At 39.4% G+C, this 15,363-nt stretch overlaps 1 long non-coding RNA gene across 1 annotated transcript; it reads right to left on the reverse strand.

The window, feature by feature from the left end:
• Positions 1-6,386: 6,386 nt before the first annotated feature.
• On the reverse strand, positions 6,387-13,715 carry LOC119495276. The gene is made up of 4 exons (XR_005208422.1): positions 13,348-13,715; positions 10,040-10,044; positions 8,799-8,803; positions 6,387-6,533 (listed from the first exon to the last, which is right to left on the reverse strand). It is a non-coding gene; the product is annotated as an uncharacterized LOC119495276 (long non-coding RNA).
• Positions 13,716-15,363: the final 1,648 nt, after the last annotated feature.

A 15,363-nucleotide genomic window follows, 5' to 3' on the forward strand; every position in this document is an offset into this window, starting at 1 on the left:
CCGTTATGCAAAAATACTGTAAAACCCAGACTGCTCTTGCTGGAGACATTAAAAAACCCTCAGACACATTCGGTTGACTAAGAACACACGAAGGAAAAGGACTATCAACAGAAAAACATTGATATTCTAACAAAGGTTAGAAAATGTTGTAGACGGTGGTGATGTTTTTTTCCACATTTTATGTCTCTATTGCGATGCCTACAAAGCTGCTGCTCAGATCGGTGGCGCTTTTGTTTTAAAATGATCGAGTGTCATATTTGTGGGCTGAATCTATTCCCCCTGAATGTGACTCAAACTACATTTACTCCAGGATGCTGTGAACTGTGAAGAGCTGCTAAAAAACCAACAGGAGCTCACGGCTCAGGAAAACAAAGCGAGCCCTCAGCTGCCTGCAGTCAGACTTGTCAAAACCCTCTTACTTCAGATCCTCTGCAGAGACTGGCAGATGGTAGGGTCTGAGGCGGGTAAAGATACACTACAAATAGTCTATATATGGTGAAAGGATTGTTCATATAAAAACTATCATACGTGTGTTTTCTAGAGGTTTAGACGCCTTGGGTCAAATTCTGCTTCGGGCCCTGAAATCAGTGTAACCGGCTTTGTTAGAAAGCCTACAGCAGAACTAAATGAACGAAGGGCAAACCACAACCTGGGATGATGCTCATATTGATTTTTTTCATGTGATCTTTAGCGGTACACACACCACAGAGCACAAGCATCCATCATGCTTAGCTGGAATCTAATTTAGTTTAGATTCTCCACAGACCTCCAACCTGGCAGGATGACAGGTTACCAAAAATCTGTTCAACATACAACCTGAATGCAAAATTTTGCTTCCAGGTCCGGCTTCATTTCCAATAGGGAATGTGTCGTCATCAACAGCAAGTCGGCTGGAAGTATCAAAGAGAAGTGTTGAACTAACACAAAACACTACACACTGAATACGATTCAAAACACAAAATGTAGATTATACTGTATAGTATAGAGTGCTACAGGAATGAGTCCTAAAACCAAGAAATAAGTTTAGCACTTCCAGTTCATCTTTGTTTTAGTTAGATGCCTGAAAAAGGGTCTTTGGTTAACACAAGCTTAAGAGATTTTAACGTTTTGTTCTACGACATAAAATACATCAATAGACACCCCACTTGTGAATTTTTAAGCTTTTATGTGTCTTAAAAACAAATGGCTAAATGAGAATACAAAACGACAGACATGATACCACTGTATATCGCTCCCTTGCCTCTGTCAAGAGCTTCTTTTTATATGGGCATTTGTCTTTCGGGCGTACTCTTCATTTCTGATGAACAATTGTCAGATGACAAGACCAGTGGCAGATAATGACTGCAAAGAAAATGGCAGCGCCGCCCCAAAATGTTAACTTCCACCACAAAAAAAAAAATAATCATCTAACTTTATTGCACCCAAAGATCTCATTAAAATACAGTATTTTAGATTGGTTTACTGGATCTCATTACTCTTTATGTTCCTTTAAATAATGAATTCAAGTAATGATTTTAAGATATTAATGTGTTTTTACTTGTTCTCCTGTTATATTGATATTCCTCTTTGGTATTATTTTCATGCCTTTAAAAACAAAAATGACAAATATTTAATCAATGCTGCCGTAAGAGAATATTGAAAAGACACATCACATTTTGTATTCTTCATTATGTTTCTATTGTTCATCATTTCCTGTCTGCTTCTTCATGATTAGAATTTGATTCCTTGAGCACAAACCACAGTACAGTTCAGCTGGTGGTTGTGCATGTTAAATACTGTGTTATACTGACAGAATAAATAAATAAACTCAATGCTAAATACAGATGTAAAAATTGTCTTGTCAAAAATGATGCATTAATTCTACGTAGACACTGTGCCTCAGTTCTGTGTGAAATTTCCTTTCAACACGAACGGCTCAACACTTGCTGTGTGATCGACAGCATGTGTGCATGAGAAAACCTAATGGCTTCACTCTTGAGAAATACAGGAAAACAGGCACCATGGGAAATGGAACAAATATGAGATTCAGAGAGAAACGGATGACAGTGATGGCAGGGAGAAACTGTGAGATGTATGGTGTTTGACCTGAATCGTGGAAGATTGAAGAAGATCACATGCTGGCAACTCAACTTTGGGTCTGTTGTGAGCTTCAGAGATTCATCAAATGCTCCACCATGCTCTGTCTGCAGCAGGCGTTGACGCTGTCCCGACATATTTCACCCCCTCTGATAACACTTGCTTTTTTATATACAGTATTTACTGTATATATATGGGTTGTCAAAGCTGAACTTAGGATGAATTTCATGTGTTTTTCCAACTGACGACGTCGGTACTGTAATTTGATTGATGTAATATCTGTGTTTGTTGTCACTAGAAATAGAAATGGCCACACAGATGTTGAAGCAGCTGGGGGGGGGGCTGACTTTGTTAGCCGTTGCTTAGCCCTATCTGTGATCTGAGCACTGCCTACATCACTCCATCACTCCATACAATAGTTACTCTGTGTCGTGATTGGAATCACAGGACTACCTGAGTTTTGACAGTCTGGTCATTTGCTATCAACACAACTGGACCCTGGACGCTAGCTAGCTAGACCCCTTTAATCCTTCCTATAATGCAGCACCCGCAAATGGTGAAATGCACCCCTACCAAACAAATAGCTTCTCAGTGCTCCTGTGCAATTTGCACATATTTAAATTAGGTAATACAGTATACATTTGGCACAAAATTGGCCCCTTTCTATGCAAATGAGTCTCATTGCAAAAAACAGTCCAATGACAAAGATCAGCACTAATAGATACACGCAGTTACACTGAAATTATTATCTGAGGCGTATTTATGAAGAGGCACACACACCCAGACTTTCCAGTGATCATGGCATAATAAATCCCAAATACGGTTTCTCTCTGATTCTTCTGATTCAGAAGGTGTTGAAATAACATGTGAAGTAGGAATCTTTGCTAATGCAACCAGAAGTGACACGAGAGGGTGGAGTTAAGTACAACCGAACGCTGAATAAGACATTTTCAGGAGACCAAAATGTTACAATTAACTTTCATGAACTGAAAACACACTGTGAAAGGGTTAAAGTTGTAAGATGGTAACACGGACAACACCCAGACCGGACGACGCCGTGGTAAACTACCTGTCAATCACAAGGTAGCCACGCCCTGAAGCATCTCCTGCTTTATGGTCTATTTGACTCTAAATGGGACCATAATTGACTAAATGAACATCATGCTGTATTGAAAAAGACTTGAAACTAGCGATTGAGACCATAAACTCATGTTTACAATGTTTACTGAGGTAATAAATCAAGTGAGAAGTAGGCTGATTTTCTCATAGACTTCTATACAATCAGACTTCTTTCTTCGTCGCATTGGCTTCACTTTTCAGAACTGGAGGTTGCCGCCTGGTTGGATGTTGTAAAAAGACAGACAGCATACACACACACACACACACACAGTATGATGAGATACTGTCGAGAACAAAAATATCTCTGTTCAACTTCAATGGTAGACGTTGCTGAAATCACTGCAGTGCCAAAGTGTAATACAATTTTGAAATTAAATCCCATTAAATCTCAGACTTATGATCAAATGCATCATTTGGTGCTCAGACAAGAAGAGAAGGAATTAGAAAACAGTGTATTATTACAAGTATCATTTCAAAGCAGACTGGCGAGATGAACTCATTAGAGGGTGAAAATAGAAAGATCTGAAATGTTAATCGATGTTACAACAAAGGCTTCCTCTACTGCGTGCGTGGACCGGAGAGACATGAGCAGTATTAAACCACTGTAACCATGGTAATGCACATTACCTGACAAGGTTAGTTGTGTTTGACAGGGCAGTGGGTGTTGCATTATGCAGACGAGAGGTTTCAACGTTCTGGCAGTCGTGTTGAGGGCAGTGACAGTGACTGGTTGTGGCTGCCTTGACATGTTTATACAGGAATGGTGTGTTGAACACAACAGTACATGCAGATATGTGAATGCTGATACATGCTGTGAAGTGCAAATACAGTTTGAAAAACACATGTGATTAGAATTTGTCGATTTAATTTAATGATTTGGTGCAGCATATGTACTGTGCTGCATGTGTTAACAGTGGATCAGCAGTGCTGGGAGTCCCTAACTACTTCAGGGGACGCTTAAGTATCGCATCGATGAGCAAAACACAAATTAAGTCAATAATCTCGAATTGGAATAATGCAGCAGTACAATGACAAAACTTTATGATTCAACTTGGCCCGTTTATGTTACCCTGACAGTCAGTTGCTCTTCATTTATCAAGCTGGATCATGACCCAGACTAATTTTAAATGAGCATCTCTCTCATTTTTTCTGTGTTTCTTGCTGAAGTCTGCCGGCTGCTCTGAAAGTGTTCTAATGACAGGCGCTCACATAGATGGTTTAATGGGGCTCTAAAGGAGTTAGAAGAAGATGGACATGATTAATTGATGTTTTGTGTCATAAAAATGGATGATTAACTTGTTTTAATGGGTTTGTCAAAGGCAGCGGGGAAAACAAAGACAACAACTGGCCTAAAGTGTCATTTGGGAGGCAGGGAGGGAATTATTTCAGTGCTTCCATTAAATTAAAGACAATTTTGGGGCTTTTTCACAGATAAGGTGCTGCTTTGATATTACTGTACTGATTTTCTACAAAGCTTCACTTGCTTTGTTCAGCCTGCTAATAAGCTGTTCAAAAGAACGTGGTTGCCCTTTTCTTCCTTAATTGATGTTAAAGGATTATTAGCATCGCTGTTGCCTTCACAGTGAATTAAGGGAGTTTTTTTTATAATATAAAAATTGAATCATTCTTAAATAGGCATTTATTTCTAAAAATATATCAACCAATCTGTGAAAATGATTTTTTTCTTTTGTAAATTTTCAAACTTTCATTATTGTTTTGACACGTTGTACATGACATTTCAATCTGTCAAGTGTTCCTTTTGTTAAGACATAAACAAATAAACCAAGCAATGTTATTTCCTCTCCTACTGGGTAATCCAAACATCGAGATTGCATGTCAAAAAAGGATCAGATATGTCCGTGTTACAGATATTCTAAATCCAGACGACACGTGCAATCTTGTAAACACACAAGGCCGCAGCCAGCAATATTGTACACCATGACTTATGGCTGCACGATAAACCATCCTTTAAAAAGAGGAATTTCAAGCAGACAGGCAGGGGGATGCATGATAGATTAGTTGTGTCAGGTTTTATATCAGCCATTTAAGTTGTCACCCTCCACAGCAAACAGCCCGGGAGGCAGACAAACCTCAGCAGATTTCTGCACAGTGAGCACTCTTCTTCTTCTTCTTTTGCAATAAAGCCGGTGAATATGATTGAGAGATTATAGATGTATGACAAAAGCAAAAAAAAGAGGATGGACTGCACATTGTAGACGACACATCATCAGCCTCTACAGACATCCTGTCCGTTCCAATGTACTCTTGTGCATTTGATATTTCCCCACAAGATATTCATCAATATCAGCCATTCTTAATAAACCCATTCTGGATATCTCATTGTCTCTCATTTGAGCCTTCCCTCTGGCGGCCCACCCAGCTGCATCCCCTGCCACTCTAATGGTATTTTCTCCTATCAACCAGCGTATCAAATCCAAATTCCAATGATGGATAAATCTGCCTGAGCTGATGCGCTGGAGTGTCGCCTGCTGCTATCAATCAACGTGTTGCCAGGTGATTGTGTCCTGCTGGGGTGTATGACATTATGAGGTCTATTTGGAGGCCCAGCTGACTTACAATGGCTACAATCTCTCAAAGTCAATTTTCGGCATTGGTCGCCTTTTTCGTAATCTATGCTCTTCTGGAAAAGCAGAGTTTATCCCTCCTCGTGTCTGTTGTGCATGTTGTGCTCTCCTTGAAGAGTGGAGCCATTTTTGCCCCTTCTCCCTGTGGCTGTATGGTCCACTTTCCCCAGGCGTTAAAGCTGATGTTGGTAACGTGGAGGAAATATGATAAAGAAAAAAGTTATTCATTAAAACAGTCACTATATCTTGACAGTAGTGCATGAGACAGGTAATCTGAAAAAATATGTTCCTGTGTGTCCTCCGGTGCTCCTAACGGCATTTGAAAGATTTCACAGACCGGAGGAAAACAACCAATCAGAGTCGAGGAGTCTCTAACGCAGCTGTCAATCACTGCTCGCGAAACTCCGATCAAACGGTCAAACTAGGCAGCGCTGATCAAATCTGAATCAATATTCTGTTACTGTAATGCCTATTTCTCACCTCAAATGTTTTCAGAAACACATTTTACTGTACTGTTCAGCTGTAAAATGAGAAAGTTTGCTAAGGCCGGTGTTTGGTTTTGTCTCGACTGTGCTCAATATGACAGCCGGGACACAAGCTTTCTCATTTTACAGCTAAACAATACATTAAAATATATTTCTGCACACATTATAGGCGAGAAATAGGCATTACAGTAACAGAATATTGATTCATATTTGATCAGCGCTGCCTAGTTTGACTGTTTGATCGGATTTTGCGAGTGGTTGACAGCAGCTCAGAGACTTCTCGGCTATGATTGGTTGTTTAGGTTCGGGCGCGGTAGAAACTTGTAAATGCCATTAGGAGCACTAGGAATAGGCAGAGCAACATGATTTTTTCACAGATTATCTGTCTCATGTACTACTGTCAGGATATAGTGACAGTTTTATAAAAATAACTTTATCATATTTGCTCAGGGTTACCAACTGCAGCAGTAATGGTTGTATGTTTAAAAGACCTTTTTAAAAGTGACTATTGAAAGTTCCAATAGAAATAAACACTGAATTTCTGTGGGAGAACCATGAGCTTTACATAATGTTTGCTATTTTCAGGCATGACAACAATCTCCGCTTATTTTTCAAGGTGTAACATCTGATGGCAGCATGACAGCGACTATTTCTACAAACGGCAAAGAAAAAGCAAGTTAATATCTGCGCCATTGGACGGATATGAAAAAGTAATTTAATAAAATCAACAAACTGTCGCCTACATGCAAAACATCAATATCAGAGACACTGGGAAATATTGTTAAGGAAGCCGGAGCAATAACATAGTAAGCCTATAACAAAATAAGAGTTGTTCTTTACAAAGAATCCCAAGGAAGAAAAGTCAACATGTTTTAGATAAATCCATTCAGGTGCATCGGTGAGCTTCACCTTCGCAGGCCTCTAGTGTATTTCAGGAATCTAATCTTTTCTCTCTGACTGGACAAGGAGCGTTTGTGAGTTTTGAAGTGCCAATCTTGGACTGTTTGTAATTTGTAATTTTCTCAATCCCATTTGGCTATTTGGACATCATAAATTAAGGATACAAAATAGCTATTTATTAATCAAACCTTAAAGCAGAGCTGGCAGGTGACATTCAATTACACAGCACTCACATCACAGCCACTAAGAGCTAATATAAATTCATTATTGCTCTCCTTTCACTATTTACGAGTATCAGAACGTGGAGGGATTTTTAAGAATTAATTTTGGATTAATTAGTCAGTTTTGCTGATCATATAATTTGATTTTTTTCCCCCCCAGCAATCACATTGTTGGCAAAGTAGCACCTTGGGATATTGATGTTAATCACCTAATTTATTTATGTTCTTCTACTTTCCAAAACATTCTTCAACACAATAAGTACATGCAGAGTCTAATCCAAGATAAAGAAAGATTAACCATTCATTTTTATTTCTTTTTATACACTCTGTGCTGATATTTAAATCGGCACGCACCGGAAGGTCCATTAACCGATTAAACACGGCACAGTTGGAGAGACAGGTGATAGCTCAGACCCTGATTAAGTTTGGAATGAAATCCATGACTGAGAAACTCAAATTAAATTATTTGTGCTTAAATGATGCAGCTCCAAGACTAATGTGATTAATAATGGGACCGCATAGCACACAAGGTTTCACATTTAATTGCATTTAGCCACTGACTACACAAGCACTAACCAGCCTGACTGACACAAAACTAAGCAATTTGCGCTCAGCCTTGAGTAGATCTCACCTGCATGTTTTCCTGCCTTCACAGTGGATGAAACCTTTCTGAAATGACTCAGAAACTGACAAGGTAAGTCTTAAAGGTCATAGCTGAAATTGCTTGGGTGCCAGCCACTAAATAGTAACATTCAGGAATATAGACACAAAAGAAAATGGGTTATTTATGACCCCTGCTCCCAGCACAATGAGCCGAGCACACACTGTAAGCTCCTGAATATTTCAGGGCAGATAAACCACGGCATTTCACACATAACGTAATCACGCTGTCCTTTTGATTAAATTAAGGACCTTAAGTCGTGTGCGAGAGTTGCCGCAGAGAGAGATTCTGAGTCACACAATCGATTTCCTCTGGCTTCTGAGGACGAGAAAATGAAGCCATTTTGCCACTGTGTGGAGCATGGAGAGAGGATACTGAGGGGGCTTTGGAGAGGGATGTAAATAAACACTGAGACAGAGGAAGAAAGAGAGAGAGTATCTGAATGTTTTCTCCAATGAGAAAGATAAGACTTAAGAGGTACTGAGAAATTGAGTCTAGCCTGTGCTGCAAAATGAGTTCGACACAGTGTATCAAAAGCACATTGTATACTGTTGCATTCATTGGTCTTCTAAATTGCTATTTATTATTGTATATACAATACATTTTTAGTGCTTTTTTCTGTTTATTTTTCTTATATTATTGTAATAATATCAACCCTGTTGTGTCTTCTTATTGACAGAATAAAAAAACAACAAGATAAGACGATAAATGTGTGGTCTCTTTATTTACTCATAGCCTAATAACATCGGACGCTCTCTGTCCACACACTGTTAAATATGCACTTCTATTACGCGATGTAAACAAACCACGTTCCATCATCTGAGCGGTGAAGATCAGACTGGAGACGTAACCACTAAAAGATGGGTGAGTAGTACTTGCTATCTTCCGACGTTGGTGTTTTTGTTTTTATAGAAACACAGGTTTTATACTGCCATACTTTCAGGCAATCTCCCTCCAGCCTGCTGCCACCTTATTTGGGTGTTTATAGTAAAATGAGGAGGTATCGTAATGAGAACTCCTCATTTCAACTTCAACAACACGAATCAGCCCTTCCTCTTCAGTTTCGGCACTTTCGAAGCGAGCGACAGGAATAAATAGAAACAGCGTCTGACAAAAGTTCAGCTCAAAACGGCACGCTGCACAGCGCTTCGTCACTCATGGCCAGTTAGGACATTCCCATAGAAAACAATGTAATCTAACTGACGCTTGCTTGCGTTGCATTCTGTTTGGAGGGTGTAATATGTAGGCTACACACATCCCGATACATTAGACCTCTCGGAGGTTTACCCTCTTGATTTTTTTTGTGAACCCCCAACCTTAAAGTTCAAACTGTGCCGATGCCCACAGGTTCCTGTTAATAACTTTGCTTTAGAGCAGCTGATAGGTGAATTTTATAACTTTAATCAAAGTTTACCCTGTTTCCAGTCTGAGCTAACTCTCAGCTACAGCTTCTTATTTAATATGAGGGTGGTATCTCATGGAGATACCCACTAATTTATGTTTTTTCTTATGCATTTTGAGGGTTCCAAGTGTTAGATTTATTTATTTTCTTTCAGAGAGTTTACTTTTCTCATTTACTTTTTTAATTATTCCTTTAAATAATTAAAAAAATAAAACAGACTTAATTTTTTGCTCAGCTACTTTATGCTGATGAGTGTCTTCTTTTTGTTTTTGGTTATTCCATCTTGAGCAATATTGTCATAATCTAGCATGATGAGGATTATTCCAAGTTGTTAATCATCTTGGATGAAACTGCACAGCATCTAATTTAAAATTCAAAAGGAGCCACTACCACTAATAGGAGTCTAAAGGGAGTTTATCACCTTTTGTTCATTCTTCATTCGTCTGCTGTTCATTGTTGCTTTGACTGAAATGGGGGTCTCTGCTTTGAGTCTGGAGTCCTGCGATATCAGAGGAAGACCTGCCGGAGAGCAAATGACAGCTTCAACCACCGCTCTCTCTTTGTTATATGAACCTCTTTGTTTGTCTCACCAAAGCTTTCGCACAGGCTCACTCAAAAACAATCATTCACTTGAATTTCATCACTCGACTGTGAACAATTTTGAGAGTGCGGAAGCCTCAGGTGATAATCTTCCCAATTTCCAAAGTTCATTTGTTCTTCCCAAGACAGATATGCCACCCATTAAATACTCAATTATTCCTCCCCTTTTCTGCAGCCCAGGTTGCAAGTGGAAGTTTATGATGTTATACAGTACTAAGTCAATATTTTCTTAAAGGATAATATATATATATATACAAATACATATATTTTTAAATATTGGGGGGGTCGGCTTGTTTGCTGTCTTTCTAGGAGGTTAATAAGGTGATATTATTTTTTAGTTCTTTGGATTTTTAGGTTGGAGGAGGATGTTGTTTTGTTCAGAGTTGGAGGATGTGTAAACCCTGCAGCGAAGCTAGCTGTTGTTGGTCAATAAATACTATCAAAATGACTGCTTTCATTCGTTTTCTCTTTCTAAACCAGTGCTTGAAGTGGAAAAAAATAAGTGCCGGTACTCCCCTTATCCACATGTTGGTTTGCTTTTGTCAGGGTTTTTCTTACAACCTGGCTGATCATCGGACTGCTTGTGGTTCCTGCCCTGTTGGATTTCTTTTTATCAAAGCAGCTGTGTTCCCAGATCGCAGCTCTTAACTTGGCGAGTGCGATGCCGGTATTACTTGTAGAAATTACCAAAACTTCGAAGAAAGACTTGAGAACTAGAGTTACACGTTGAGAAATACAGTAGGATATCTTATAGAAATGACTGGTAAAGGGAGGACTGTTATATGCTTTTTTTTAGATGCAGAGCACCTAATTAATTCAGTTCACCCTCATACTTAGTCACTCACTCATTCATTCATTAAATATCTCTCAATATTTTATTAAATGAGAAGACGTTGGTCAGGTTGGTACGATCTCTGGGGACAGCAAGTTGAGATTTTAGCTATTAAATCTTTTTTATAAAAGATACCAGATACATGTGGTGTGTGTAGTCCTGATGTATTCTGTCACTGACACTTCGTTGGCTATCCACATGCCGCGCCTAATCAGTGAAGGTTTCAAGGATTTCCTTTTTTATAAAGTTTTTTGATTTACTGATGTTCTCAGTTTCTCTCAGTCGGGCTGATTTACTTCTACTCGTTAGTAGTTTCTTACTGCCTTCCACTTTTCACCGCTCTGAGAACAGCTGGAGCTCGCTGCATGCAGCTGTGGATTATGTGAGCAGGTGGGTAGTAATTGTTCTTGTCATCATTTTTAGGTCTTTCAGATTTGATCCATATTCTTTTTTTAATTTTTACTACAAATGACACAATTCCTATTTGCCAATCATCTTCTTTACAGTACACGTGTAAAATAATGACGATGCAATATGCTCAAAGATAGCAGACACTTTTTTTAGCGTTCTGCTTCACAATCATTAAAAATCCACTAACCATCTATTCCCTGTGGCTCTTTCAGAGGCATGCTGGGAAAGAAAATCACTAATTGAATGGAAATGGACGAGGCAGGTTTAGGGAAAGCAGAAAGAAACAATTACAACGCCTCATCACAAAATAACTCCCGGGATGCATTTAAAATTACGAATTCATAATATTTATATATATGTATAATCTTTTTAGATTACATCTTGCAGGTGGAGTGCGAGAGCCCTGACACACTAATCAACAGACAGGTGTCGTCTGAGAGCGTTTTTATGTATGTTTTTGGGTGGTGTTTGGCTCTATAGTCACCCTTATCAGTATCTGTCTAACTGGCTGTTTTAGCGAAACCAGTGACTTCAACCATCAAGTGTGGTTTATACTTATTTGGGTTTTTGATTTCTTCTTGTACAAACAAGAGTCTTCAACACCAGAGCAAACTCAAAGCAGAACGTGTGCCAGTTGCAACTTTATATTCTCAATTTGTATTCTGAGCAAATAATGAGCAGTTTAAACAGACACCGAGTTGGATTGAAAATGGTGACTAATTTGTTGTGTTTGTCTGGCTCTTCAGGTTTTCTTCTTTTGATAACAATTACATATTACAGGCCGGATATATTTCCTCAGGCACAGAACGTACATTACAACTTTAGCTTTGGAAAAGAAAATATGTCTTCGAAATGACAAAATATGAAGTTTAGCCCTGTGGAAGCTGGGTAGTTCAGTTTGGTGTAAATATTTTCGCATGCCTCCCTGTTTCGTTTAAATTTATATTTAAATTTTTCCTCCAGTCTCTTTTTGGCGCCGGGCTTAATGAACAAGAATAACCTCGGTTTCAGATAATGTTGACATTATCAGAAGTTGCAGCGGTCCAAATACCTTCTGTATGCAGCAAGCTTTTTGACAAATGTCTCCGTGAACCAGGATGAGAAAATCAATTTGAAAAACTTCAACTCAAGATAAAAACCCAATCAGGAAGAATTGTCAAAGGAAATTTAGTAGGTGGCTAGACTGTGTTGAAAACATTCCTCAATACTACATTATACGAGAATTCATGTTTTAAATTATGGGACATTATAGACAGTATTGTTTTTGTTTGAAACAAATCCTCTTATTAAACCCAGATGCTCTAATTTTAGAGGACTTGTCCCGTAGGTGAGTAAAATAAGGCGTCAAATTTACTTCTAATGAACGAGATGCAATCGTATGCAAGAGTCAGTAACATGCAAGCGGCAGTTGAATCTGCAGGCGATGTCCTCCGCGCACATCATCCATGATTCAAACTTTATATGACCACACATCAGATTAAAGCTGGCAATACATAATTGATATCTAAGATAATTTTAGAAATGTTTTGATTTATTTTAAAGAGATGATCGTCGCATTAATTCATCTCCCTCGAGCTAATTCTGGGATGAAAGATTTTTTAAATTCTAGATGTATTCCTTTAGTGGCAAGCATGTCAGATGTGCAGCATGGATTAGAGTATCGCGCAAGATATCCCTGGTGTGATATCATGTTTAACATCTACCATGTATGTCATGACTGTACTATGAAATACATTGGTTTGGTTTTTACTATAGGAAACATTTCGACACACGATATAAATATGTTTTAGATCAACTTTAAACTCACAGATGCAGATGACATATTGCATATAGAGAGATATTTATCAAACATGCACTCGCTCATACACGCGGATACATATAGAGACGTGTGAAGGCATTGTGGATCAGCACAGATGCAATTCCTCTAGCAGGGCAGATGTGCACATCAGGCCGGAGCAGTGCACACACAGCGGACGATGAAGTGCAAGCTGGGACCAGCTGTGCCCTGTCTGACTGTGATTGCGGCCAAGGTGACAGGAAGCATTACGTGGCCACATGGCAGCTGGCACAAATGACCATCTGCATCAGCTCAGTCTGGAAGAACTTGTCCAGCACACATCTTAACTTGTTCAGTTCAATGTGATACATTAAAAAAAAAAAAAAAAAAGTTTTAACATGCTAATCAGAAAAGTTAATCAGAGGTGTTGCTGAATGTGACCTTTCCTTAATCCTTTTCCATATTTCCACTGAAAACATGTTGTTGCGAGTTTACTGTGACCTTTAGGAATGCCACGGAAAATGTTAACTAGTTTACAGGCCAGGCTCTGCAGAACCAGAAACAGAGAATAATACTGACTGGGAGTCTCATTCACAGTGAAAAATAATTAGAAAATATTGAGTTTTCATTAATAATGAGAATAGAATTAACTATATTTATAAAACGGGTAGCTCAAATCACGCAATCTGATTGGTTCATAGTCGTGATATAATTTCCACATGCCACTGCTACGACGTGTCTAACCTTCCGCGTCTGAGAAAAAAAAATTTAGACTCATGGTTGCTTAGCAACAGCATCACGGGGGGATCACTTCTGCCAACACGGCACAGGTTACAGGTACAAAGTAACGACAAAGTCAGCTGCCAAAACCTGATACAAAATGGAACAAATTGAAGGTTAACTTAAAAAAAAATCCACCTGCTAAACAGCATGCAACGCTACCTAAAGAGCTGGCTACACAATGTTGCCCAGAATATATAAGCAAGCAGGAACGCAGCAGAAATCCACCAACAACTGCCTCCACGACACGGGTTTTGACACAAGAGAGATTATGACCTTACGTGGATTGGCAACCAAAACTCAGGGACCGGAGAAAAGTGGAGCAGCATCCTCGCCATGCCAAGCAACACACCTCCATCTAACACAAAAAGGCAAGCCTAGTGCAAGCAGTTATCAAAGTCATCCTACTGATGCTGGACAGTTTTTCATTGGTTAAACAATAAATGGCAACATACAATAATGTAAATAAAGAGCCAGTTAATAAGCCTGTGTTGTTGTACATTCCATAGCAAGCGCCTCGGTATGTGCAGCCTATTTTATTGTGAACATTATTATTAATTAATAAAAACTAATTAAATTGAAATGTGTCTATAACTTTCATATTACCATACTTGATGATCCTTTTATAAAAGCCTTTTAGCTGTGAAATAATCACAACATACCACGGCCTGTCATGAGTTATTGCTTAAATATATACCCACTTGTTTTAAAGGGACTATTTGTAAGATTCATAAATGCTGCTTAACAGCGACACCTGTGGCCTTGAAATCAACGAAAGTCAGCGTCGGGCTCGCGCTTGCTCGCTCTACATAGACATGAACGAGCATCGCTCAAAACAGTAAGGCGACACACGTCAGCTAAAACCACAATATCACTCTATATTTCAGCTGCTTGGCAGTAATGTTAGCTGACCAGATGAAGGTCTCTCCATGAATCAATGCTGATCCTAGTGTAGGCTTTTCCTGCTCAGTGCAGGCTTCAGCAGCGGGGCTCCTCAACGAGTTACGTTATCGCCTCCCGACCGCAACCGGCAGCCGAAGACACCGGCACCCGGTCGGTAACAAGACGATAACTAAACTCGTTGAGGAGCCCCGTCACTTCACAAGACACGGAAAACCTCTGTTGGTCTGGAGGAGCTGCAGCATTTATTTCTGCACAAACGTCCACTCTACATTCACTAGATATTCTCAGAGCTAAACTAACTCTTCTGCAGTGTGGAGTGAGCGCGCGTTCACGTCTAGAGGTGGAGTGAGACAGCGAGGACGCGCGCGCTGTCTGAGTGAAGGAGAGCAGGCAGCGGAGACGAGGCTCCGGCCACAAGCGAGCGCGCATATGCGAACGCGCATGTGTGCCGACCCGCTACATTTATATGCTTAAAAAGTTACAAACAGTCCCTTTAAATAATAAAGGACAGGATGAAAAGTTGTACATTTTGGATTAGGTAAAAGCAAGGTGATCTCATCCCTACTCGTCATATTTTGCCGCTTGGGCAGACAAAACTACTTGGTTAGTTT

The sequence above is a fragment of the Sebastes umbrosus genome, chromosome 10 (assembly GCF_015220745.1).
Source record: "Sebastes umbrosus isolate fSebUmb1 chromosome 10, fSebUmb1.pri, whole genome shotgun sequence".
Lineage (NCBI taxonomy): Eukaryota > Metazoa > Chordata > Actinopteri > Perciformes > Sebastidae > Sebastes > Sebastes umbrosus.